The following is a 12,744-nucleotide window of genomic DNA, read 5'->3' as shown; positions in this document are numbered from 1 at the left end:
AAATTGGTTAAATCACTTCATGGGCTAAAGCAAGCTCCTAAACAATGGCATGAAAAATTTGACTCATCCATATTATTTTCTGGTTTTAAAATGGGGTTGACAAGTTTGTTTACTCAAAATTTACCAAAGATTATGGAGTAATAATATGTCTTTATGTTGATGATATGCTAATATTTAGCAATAACATGATCGGTATAAATGAAACAAAGAAATACTTAACTTCTATATTTAAATGAAGGATTTGAATGAGGTTTCATCAAAATGATTATATGGATCAATTAATCAATAAATTTAAACATTTAAATATAAAAAAATTTAGTACTCTATATGACTCAAGTATGAAAATGCATGAGAATGAAGACCAAGTAATTGCACAACTTGAATATGCTAGCGCTATCGGAAGCATTATGTATGCTATGCATTGCACGAGGCTAGATATTGCTTTTTTAGTCAGCAAAATATCAAGATATACAAGTAGGTCAAATAAAATTCATTGGAAAGCCATTGGGAGAGTTCTTGGATTTCTTAAAAGAACTAAAAATTTTGGCTTACATTATTCAGATTATCCAAGAGTATTAGAAGGATACTCTAATGCAAGTTGGATTACTAGTGCAAATGATAATAAGTCAACTTAAAGTTGAATTTTAACACTAAGAGGTGGGGTTATTAGTTGGGCATTTAAGAAACAAACTTCCATCTCACGTTCAACAATGGAGTCTAAGTTTATAACTTTAGTTGTAGCAAAAAAAGAAGTGGAATGATTGAAAAATTTGTTATTAGATATAGAGTTGTGGCTACAGTCGATGCCATCCATTTCTTTATACTATGATAGTGTTGTTATAATGGTTAGAGCATATAATGCAGTCTACAATGAAAATCTAGACATATTAGTTTAAGGCATAATTATATTAGAGAATTAATCTCTAATGGGTGATTACCATAACATATATTAAATCTGCAAGTAATTTGGCAAATCCTCTTATTTACTAAGGGATTTGGTAAGTAATACTACAAAAGGAATGGGTTTAAGAGCCCTATTAGACACCAATAGCTAGAACCCAACTTTTAGTTAATTACCTTTAATTACAAAGTTCAATGTGTAAAAATCAGTTTTTGTTAGATGTTTGTAATGCATTATTAGAACCCATTTCTCAAAATCTTGTTTGAAAATAATGTAGTCCAGTACGAATGGAGGTTAAGTTTATACTCTTAATGGAGTTTGAATATTATATTATGGAAAGAAAAATATCGAGAGCAATGGAGACTTTAATGAAAACTCCACCTACATAAACATAAGGAGTGGTGCCGTTTCAACAAGAAGAATTTAGGGGATTCTCTTGTAAATGTTATTATGAACACGATAAGAACATAGCCATTATGGTGCTAAAAGTGAACGATCATTTACAGAAATATAAATGAATATTATGTGTGATGTATCTTCAATTTTAACGCAAGAAGTCGAGGTTCAATCTACGAGCACCATCTACTTCGTTAGGGTTAAGAGATGCATTTGCCAATTGATGATTCAAATCGAGGGATACCTTTTTGTATGCGTAGTATTCATTTGTGTGAAAGGCAAAAATAAATAAATATATTATGGCAAAAAAAAACCAACATTTGAAACTAGTGGGGGATTGTTAAATAGTTTGTTAATGTTAGACTTATTATAAAAAGTTGTGACTAAAGAATTATAAATAATTACCTTATTAAAGTATAACTTTTGAAAGGTTATTAAATATAACTATTGAATAGTTATATTATACGAAACAACTATTTAAAGAGTTATATTATGAAAAAAAATAAGTATTTTCATATATTTGAAGAGTCCTATTATAAAAGGAAACAAGTTCTTTTTGCAATTCAGAAAAAGAAAAAAAGAAACAAGTTTTTTCATTGAAAGACGTATACGTTGGTTAATTATATAAACAATATTCTTACACTACCAATTTCACAATTCTGATAAGTGTGTTAATGATTTTGTTGTATCTTGGAGTTTGAAAAAATTCCTTAAGGAAAGTGACAATTCATGCCCTCAAAGTCATACAATTCCTTCTATACAAATATTCTTCTTCTTCTTTTTCTCAAATTTTTTAATAGAAGGTGTATTAAAATTGTTCTCAAGTGAGGACAACTCATATTTGGAAGAATATGTTGAGATATATTTTCAACAAAGCCAAATTAGTCACTTAAGGTTATGGAAATAAGTTAAGATATGAAATTGACTGAGCAATTAATTTGGATAAACTTTTGAGTTAAATGTTGAGATATGCTATCAACAAAAATTCTAATTATATAACATGAAGTTAAATTTAAAATCTTAAGATTTTTGTTAATAAATAAATATATTTTAACCAAGTTTGGTTGTTGGCTAAATTTTAATTTAAGGAGAAATGAAGATATTTTGTAGGAATTGAATATAATTTCAATAAGGATTTCATGATTGTAAGGTTAGAAGGTTTTAAGATTGAAAAGCATCCTATTAAAGTTAATAGGTTTTAGGACTGGAAAGCTTATAAGGTTAGAAGGTTTCAATATGAAAAGTATTGTAAGGTTAAAATGTATTGGGATTAAAAAGCTTATAAAGTTAGAAAGTTTTATAGATTAGAATATGGTTTAGTTATCTAAATAAGGTTGCTTGGTTATATTTTAATTCATAGAATTTTACACCAAAAATATATATTCTCACTATAAAAAAATTAAGTTTTTTTAAAGAAATAATCCATTAGTAAAACACATGGATTTTCAACATAAATTTTTTAGGAATACCTTTCGTCAATAATATCTTTTGTTGGAAATAGAGAAATTTGTAGATAAAAATTAAAGTTAAAAATTTTGTTAGAAATGAATTTAATATTTTGGATCTCGCAATGCATAAGTTTGGGAACACAGTTCGTTTGACATCGAAAGAGAAGTTGCCATCAATATTTTTTTGTTTGTGTGAAATAGATCACCTATTTGAATTTATCTTTTCTAACAAGATCTTAAACTTGACTTAAGTTTATTAAAAAAAAATTAGATCATCGTATTCAAAATAGTTTTAGGGTTTACGAGTATTAGGAGTGTGCAGCGGTCGGTTGCAACCGGGCAACAGATCGCAACCATTGGTTTTTGTGATCAACCTCGTCAGCCAATCGGCTCGGTCGTCGGGGGGAACTCCTCCCCCCCGAACCGACCGAATAATTGGCGGTTCTTTTCTTTTTTATTTAGGGGGGCAGAAAGATAAAACTACCCTTCATTAACCCCCCTAAAGGCTAAAGCAACCCTTACCCCTTATTTCCCCTCGACCTAATTTCCCCCCTTTTCCTGCTTTTTGCCTTTCCTTAACTCCCTCTTTAACCCCTCAAAATTGAAGTCAACTCACCCTAAAAAATTGATCGAACCGACCTAACCGAGACTCCTAAAAACCAACCGAAATTGACTTTAGATCGTATGCAGTTTGGTCGGTTATAATGTTGAAATTTTTTTATCAGTTTTACCACAAACAGAACCAAAATTGACCGAACCAAGCCATGCACACTCCTAACGAGTATAGGTACATTCAGGGAAGCTATTAGTACACCGTGATGCCCATTTTGAGATCAATATCAATTAATCATGTATTATTTTACCTTAGCCTTAATTAATAATATTTTATCTTCTTTTGCTTATATTTCCCTTAGTCACCAACTATTTATTATTTTGATTTGTTATTAAAAATTGGAGATTTCTCTTATATCACTCCAAAATTATGGTGAGACTTAAGAAAAAATTTTTCACCTCAAGAATATTTAACAAAACATTCTTATTTTCTTAAAAAGGCTTAGTCATTGGATCCATTCAATATTTTATGAAAATGGGTTTTGATTGTAAACTTTATGCTTTTTTTATTTTTTATGTTCTTATTATTTTTAAAATAATGGTCAATTTTTAAATAAATGAAATCTATTATGTTGGAAACTCTTCTAAATTCTCTTAATGCTTTGGTGAAATTTACAAATATTTGACAAATATTTACTTACCTCAAGAATTTTTAAGAAGTTTGTCTCTACAATTTTCTTGAAAAATCTCATTATCAAAGATTCTCATTTATTAGCTAAATTAACATTTTCAATGCACGTGATGTAAACATGGAAAGAATGATGCAATTTTTTTTTATCAAAGTGGGATTTTTATTAATATCAAACCGTTGTAGGGAAAGAAACCCTTAACATGTCATTGATCAAAGGAAGCTTGACATGCTCCATCCAATTTAATGACCCACCACCTTGTCAGAGGAGGTTGCCAACCAATCAATATATCTTCTTTTCTATTTTTTGAATAACTAACATTTTTGGGTAATGAAAAGGCAGTAGATATTGCCACTACCATACTTTTAATCATTGTCAGCTTTCTTTCAACTGGTAATGTATAGTCTTCCTTTCGAAAATGGAAAGGTTTCTCCACTTCCAAATATAGTTAGCCAAGCATTGCCATGAGTGCCCAACTTATTATTACTGAGGTTGCCTTTCAACCATTCTCTGAATTATAACCTAAAAAACTAGCTCTGTTCCTCTTGAGGTAAGAGCTTTATCCACACTATACTTACTTGGACACAATCCTTAAAACGTACAGTAGAGATTCCTTTTCTAAGCCACATTGTTGTATTTGGGTTTATTAATCATATGTCTTTTAGCACGCTCCTAGTTCGTGAGGAGCCTCCCATGACAACATTGAAATAAAAAAAGTCTCACTCGCGGAAAGTCCAGCCAATGCCATGCCAGTTTCCAAACTCCACTAGTAGTGGCTTCATTTTAAGTGGCCATTTTTCTCAGAAACTCATATGCTAAGGCCATAGAAAAAATACTAGAAGTTAATGTCCAAAAAAACTCATCCATTCAGAACTCTAGTGATGGTGGCAGTGATTGCATAATCTTTTGGACTACATCAATTGGCAGACATCTCATTAATTTTCCTTATGAGTTCCTTTTATAAATGGGTCTCATGCATAAGACGTTTTTGAAAATAGGTTTCCTTATAATTTTAACTGTTTTTAGCCAAGAAAATTAAAATTTAAACAAAATTACCCTTAATAACATAAACCCATTTGTTTGGCTCCGTGTCTCAACCCGAAACCTATTAACTGGTCAAGTATATTTAGGTTCGCTTTTTGAACCGACTCATATTCTTTAAACTTTCTTCACCAGACCATTCATCTATAAAGTATGCCTTATCAGAAAGAAAAATATTTATGCATTTTGAGTATTTTGGAGTATTTTTTAATACATGAAGAAAACCCTTTGAGCTTTTTGAGCATGTTTAAGCATTTTGGAGTGATTTTTGATATATGAAGAAAAACCTTTGAGCATTTTGAGCATTCTTTGTTAAGGAGGTATATTCATTAATTATGTTGTTAAATGGAATATAGTATATCGTTTGAAGTTGTTGATTTTGTTAAATGGAATTTAGTAGTTTTGATAGTTTTAGGCATTGCGTAATCTTTTTTTAGGCATTACATTACTAATTTTTAGGCATTGCGTAATTAGTTTTAAAGCATTGCATGACTAGTTGATATGACATTGTCTGATTAGTTGATAAGCATTGTATGACTTGTTAGTAAGGCATTATGTGACTAGTTAGTAAGGTATCGCTTAAAAACCAGTCACGTAATACTTAAAAACTAGTCACAAAATGATTAAGTCACGTAATGCCTAAAAAATAGTCTCATAATACTTAAAAATTAATGACACAATGCCTAAAAACTAATAATGTGATATTTAATAACTAATTGATTTTCCTGCTCACAGCTAGGTTTAAACTACCAAAGTTATACAGTGTTCTAATGTACAAATATATCTAATCAATTTCAACTCTTCAACTTTAGGATTCTATGAATAAATCAATAAATCCAAGAATCTAAAACATATACGTTTTTTTTTACTAAGCCATGAAATTGTGCATTTCATAAAAGAGAGGTTACAAAACTCCATAATTCTCCAAAGCAAGACAAAATATATCCTTATCGGGAGGGCCTTGCTCACTCCCCTTATGCAAAAACAAAATATATTCCCTTTACAAAATATTCCCTGAACAATTCCATCTCAAAATTCCCTAAAAAGAAACAAAATCTCCAACAAACATGCTTAACGATCATCCTAATCCTAGACACAACAAAATCGTGAACTACCATAAAACCCATCAAACAGGCTTTAGCTGTTCTTTTTCTCTCAGCCTATCATCTTAACCAATTCGATCCAACTTATCAACACAAGCATCTCCATCACAGTACACGTTTCGAAGCAAGTCATCACTAGAAAGCATTTAGTTACCACATTCATCATGCTGACTGCAATCATTATAGAACAACAAAATCGTTGTTCATTGCCCTTGAGAACCCGAAGATCCACCATCCAAAAAAAAAAAAAGGAAAGAGCTTAATGTCATCTCTACTTTTGGGGATGGCGAGAAAAAACTAAATAACAAGATAGACAATATTTAATCAAAAAAAGAAATCAAGATTTAATTTTAAAATTTTTGTCTGTATGGTGAGATAGAGAAAATTGAAACCATTTTAATTTATCTGAAATTGTTTAAAGAGCATTGCTGTCAAGTCATGTCAAAAATTGACTAAAAATAGTTAAAATTATAATGAATGATATTTTTGAATTGGGCTTATAAGAAAGGTTATCTTTCACAATTTCGTCTTTCCTTAGTCCTAGTATCCATTCTCAGATAAGTAGTCATGGATGTTATCATTTTCCAATGCCTTGCATATCTGTTCCCTGCCAAAAGACATCAAAGGTTCATCACCAATCCAAATATCCTTCTAGAAATTGACATTGAGGTCGTCACCCAAAGAACAGTGTAAGTTGCGTCTAAAAGTTTGGTGTAAGTGGCTTAGGGAACCCCACAACATTGATGCACCATGGTGTCATACACTCTCGGATATAAGATTTGTATCAAAACCATATTTTCCTTTTAGAACTTGCACCTAGAGCACATTAGGTTTTGTAAAAAAGTTACCACAATATTTTAAGTAAAAAATCATTGTTCATGAACTGTGGTCGACAGATGCCCATGCCTCTTTCTTGTCAAGGTTTGCATAAATCCAGTTATTTAATTAGGTGCAACTTTCTATTAGATGCGTCACCTTCCCAAAGAAACTTTTTGCACAACACTTCAATCTTTTGACAAATTCTAAGAGGAATTGAAATTGCTTGCATGACATAATATGGAATTGTGGCTAAAACTAATTTAACTAAAGTCAATCTTCTCGCAAGCTAAAGAGAAGATGCCTTTTAATTGATTAATCTACTTTTCACTTTATGAAACAAATAATTAAACTTGTTAATGTCATTCTTTCCTCGCAAAATTGGTACCATCAAGTACTTACCCCTATCTTCTCAATAACCAAACCTCGAAACATTCTTTAGTTTGTTGTTGTTGTTCCTGTCAACATTTCTTGACCAATAGAAAATGGATTTGTCCTTACCTTTTCACCTAAACAAGCACAAAAATCTTCCAAGACACCTTTAATGGTTTCCATCTAAGCTAAAGAAGCTTCTGCAAACAAGACCAAATCGATTGTAAGAATAAGTGAGACATAAACGGGCATCTAAGAGATAGCTTCACAGGCTGCCAATGCCTCTGTGATACTGCTTCATTAATTGCATGTGACAATCTCTTTATACAAAGGACAAATAGGTATAGGGAAAGTGGGTCACCTTGATGAACCCCTTGGGATGGTGCAAATGCATTTGAATGCTCACAATGCCATAATATCTGAATGCTACTACTTTGCCAACTGCGTAACAGAACATCAATGAACTTCTCGGGGATACCGACATCCATATGTAAGTCTTGAGTAAACTCCAATCTCAACCTATCATATGTCTTTTCCAAATCAATCTTCATCATTATCCAACCTTTATTACCTCGCTTCTTCTGGAAAGAGTGCATTACCTTTTGTGTTACAATCACATTGCCGAAGATTTGCCTATTGGTATAAGCCCTTGAGTCGATTGGATTGGTCAAGAAATATATATGTATATATTGTCATTTAATGTATAACTATATGTGATAGAGGTTTTCCTTCATGTTAATGCAAGAATAAGGAGTTATTAAGTACTAATTGATGAAGCCCATAAAACATAAAGGCCTTGCAAGAGAATTATAAAGTTATTACAATTATGAGATCACTATACATTAAAGTCATATTCCAAAAATTATTCTTGGTCATTGTATTGTCAAGACAGGGCATTGACAATACTCAAAGACTAGTACATGTTAAGCCTTCTTATTGGGAAAGTAAGTAATCGATCACATAGATTGATGTATATAGGATACTTGAGGATAACATGTAGGTGCTTGTTAAAGAACAAGTTCACTAAACATGACCCGCTATGCGAACTCCATTTGATATTTCATTTAAGTGTCTATGGAAAATGTTCTCATATGATAATCATGCAACTAGTCCTCAGACTTGAGACACCAAGTTATCTTGTATGAGGAATGACATACTTAGATTTCACTTTTACGGGTTTGGAAGCAGCCAAATGCCTAAACAGGGATTTGTTGGGCATGCCATAAAGTATGCGAAAGTGAATAAGTGGTCAATAAATGATTCGTCACCCCAAGTGGTATGAGGAGATATATCTCACTAGTTTTCAATTCTTGATTAACTTGTATAAAGTCTTTGGACAAAGCATGATGAATTTGAGAAAAGTTAGTTTTTTAAATTCATAAGGTTAGTCATGAATTATAAGGACTAATATGAAATATTATAAGTAGACACTGAGTCATACTTTATGACATATTTGAGATATTTGATGAAATGATCGTATTGCATTGAGAGGCTTATCACTAAAGGGCTTTGTCAAATTATTTAATTAACTTTCTAACATTTAGGTGGTCATGATGTATTGTTAGATGTCGCTTATGATCTATAAATATAAATTAATTATCAAATTAATAATTGATTAGGATTTATATTTATTGCCAACATATTAAAAGCCTAATGGGTCACACATTAAGTGACATGATTGGGATTAAATAAGGATAATTAATTAAGTTGGACTTAATTAAAAGAAACCAAAATAAAGTAAAAAATTAATTAAGTTCATAGAGACTTAATTAAATTAAAATACAACTATTGTATTTAGGATTACAAATTAGTTTGGCTATATAAATATATTTTATTAGCAACCTAAATTCTTAGCCTCCGGCTATTTCTCAGTTGTTTCATAAAATAAAAAAAAAATAATTTTCTTTGTTTGACAAAAATAAGATTCGATAAGAATTTTTGATCTCTTGCTTTAGAAACAAAACTTGCTAGCACAAGTAAAATTTTACCTTTGAGAAGGTCATAATCGATCACTGTGTGGATTATTGTTAGTGGCCAAACACTTGGGTGGTTGAAGATTTGACAAATCATAAAGGTGAATAAGTAAATATTTTAGATTTAATTGGATCTTGATTACGATATCTAGAGCAAAATATGTAATTCTTAAACTTATAAGTGTTCATAATTAATTTGAAAGTTACATGAAAAACATAAGTATTGATCATGTAGGATTTGACTGTTTCTCTGATTAAATACTAGTTTGTTTTTCTGTTGCGTTATATGTTTAATTTCTTGATTGTTTTCATGTCTGAGCATGAGGTCGAATCTCAACATTGTCACCCAAGGATGAAGTTTGACTGTGTGCCTACAACAAACGTTTTCATAATAAGCTTTAATCTATTCGTTAATACTTTCATCAATACCTTAAATACCACTGAGAGTAAGCTAATTGGGTGAAATTAGGTGATATTCTCTAAGGATGATATTTTCGGAATTAGCACAACTAGTGATTGATACACTCTCACTTAGATGGCCTCCCTCAAATGTATTCCACACAAAATCAACCAAACTTTATCCAACAACCGATCAATATGATTGAAAGAACATTGCATGAAACCCATCAACTCTAGGAGCTTTCAGTGGCTTCATCTCAAACAACACAGTTTTAACTTCGTTACCCTCTATCACTGTCATCAGGATATTTGATATGGGAGGAAAATATCCTCTAATTGGGTATAGCGGCATCCACTCTGATTTTTCTTTTAATATAGTTGCTCAAAGAATGCCGTTGCGTGCATGCTAAGCATAGTTTGATTGTAACACTAAACCCTAGCAATATCTTTAAGTCTTATAATTTTAAGCTTGCTTTTACGACTAGCTATTCTGACATGAAAATACTTTGTATTTTCGCTCAATTTTATCTAGTCAGTCTTTGCCTTCTATGCCTAAAAAACTTCTTCTTGTAGAAGTATATTGTCATATTCCACGCACTCTCAAAGAATGCTTGATTTCCCTTAACCAAAACGAAGATCAATTCTCTAGGGCATGCTCAGTACCTCGTAAGCGTGCCAAAATACATTTCTTCATGAGAAAGATATTCCCAAAGGCCTATCTATTCCAAGAAAAGGCATTCAAAGAGATGTCAGACAGTCTTGTCACAATATGCCTAGTGCACCGTCATTCCTACCTTGTCTACAACCCTTTCACTTATTTTGGGTTCTACAAGGATTAATATTGAAACCTTATACTGACACACATAATCTTTTATCACCCCAATAAAATCCTTGTCACCTGCACCTTGACAATTCCAGATCAAAATATTCAAATTCATAAAATATTTAATTAAAATAGAAATGAACTTATGAGGTATTAACCCTCTATAAACTTTCATCAACTACTAAAACATCACTTTGAGATGAACTGGTTATGTCCATCTATTGAGTAGTGGTTACGCTACTATCAATGTCATGATGAACTGAAGAAGCCATCGCTCGCATCTTAGCTTTTTCTTCAAAGAAATTTTTTTTAGTCGAACAAGGTCTCTTTTTTCAAGGGTTTTTCCTTATTCTTCCCAATGTGAATACCACCCATCTTTTCTGCTCTAGTTACAACATCTTTGATTTGCATTAAAGATGTTCTCTTAGGGCTGCTAGGTTGATGAGCATCAGCGAGAAGTAACTTTGCGAGGTTATCAGGATCCAAAATCTGATCCCACGCCATATGCCTATTTGCTCCAATACTCTCCTGTTGCAACGGACCCTTCTCTTCCTACGGCTTTACACCACCTTGTTGTACATTCCCTAGTGGGTCAGTTCCCACACCCCCTTTATGGATGTCACTTGTAGTGGTCAAGCTGATGGTATTTTCAACCTCCATTATGTTAGTTCCATTGCTTGACCCTGCCACCACGTCCAATGAATTATTTGCCATTTTAACTAGTTTCTTGTTTAATAAAGAGACCACATTACTACTCAATGCCTTATTTTTGACTATGTTGGTATTTGAATTTTCCTCACTAACCACCTGTTTAGCAACATCCACATGTGTTTCTGGTCCTGTATTACCCTTATTAGTATTAAAATTAAGAAAATTGTAAAAAATAACTTTCCTCATAAGCCTAACTCAAAAATATCTTTTTTTATAATTTTAACTAATTTTAATCAATTTTTGACATGACTTAACAATAATACCCTTTAAACAATTTTAGACAATTAAAATGGTTTCAATTTTCTCTATCCCACCATTCAGATAAAAATTTCAAAATTAAATCTCGATTTCTCTGTCTGGTCAAATACTGTCCATCTCACTATCCAAAGAGCAAAGATGACATCAAACTCTTTCTTATTTTTTTTTATGGTGGATCTTGGGGTTTTCAAAGGTGATAAACAGCAATTTTGCTCTTCTATGATGATTGCAGATAGTATGATGAATGTGGTAACTAGATGCTTTCTGGTGATGTTTTCAAGTGCTTAGGGAGAAGGGGTAGCTAAAGCATGTTTGATGGGTTTTGTGGTAGTTCACAATTTTGTTGTATCTAGGATTGGGATGGTTGTTAAGCATGTTTGTTGGAGATTTTGAGTTGAAATTATTCAAGAAATATTTTGTAAAGGGAGTATATTTTGTTTTTGCATAAGAGAAGTGAGCAAAACCTCTCGATAGAGATATGTTTTGTCTTGCTTTGGAGGATTATGGAGTTTTGTAACCTATTTTTTATGAAATGCACAATTTCATGGTTTAGCAAAAAAAAAAAGTGTTTTAGGTTCTTGAGTTTATTAGTTTATTCATAAAATCGTAGAACCCCAAAGTTGAAGATTTGAAATTAATTAGACTGAATTTTAAGTATTACGAGACTGATTTTTAAGCTTTGCGTGGTTTAATTACTGTATGACTAGTTTTTAGGTATTACGTGATTAGTTATAAGCATTGCGTGATTTATTTTTAATCAATGCCTAAATCACACAATGCCTTACTAACTAGTCATGCAATGGCTTACTAACAAGTCATGCAATGCCTACCAACTAGTCATGCAATACCTAAAAATAAGTCACGCAATGCCCAAAGTCAGTTACGCAATGTACAAAATAAGTCACGTAATGCTTAAAAGTTAGTCATGCAATGCCCAAAAATCATCAAAATTACTAAATTTTATTTAACAAGATCAATAACTTCAAATAATACACCATATTTCATTTTACAACATAATTAACAAATATGCCTACTTGACAAAAAATGCTCCAAATGTTCAAAAGTTTTTGTTTATATATCAAAAATCATTCCAAAATGTTTAAAAATGCTTAAAACGCTCAAAAGTTTTCTTCATATATAAAAAACTATTCCAAAATGCTTAAAATGCTTTAACGTTTTTCTTTCTGGTAAAAAATACTCCAGAGATGAATAGTCTGACGAGGAAAGCACAAAGAATATGAGTTGGTTTGAAGTGCAGATCT

This window comes from Theobroma umbraticum, unplaced genomic scaffold (genome assembly GCF_002168275.2).
Source record: "Theobroma umbraticum cultivar Fairchild unplaced genomic scaffold, ASM216827v3 scaffold_4.1, whole genome shotgun sequence".
Taxonomy (NCBI): domain Eukaryota; kingdom Viridiplantae; phylum Streptophyta; class Magnoliopsida; order Malvales; family Malvaceae; genus Theobroma; species Theobroma umbraticum.
Note: the sequence above shows the minus strand (reverse complement) of the source record.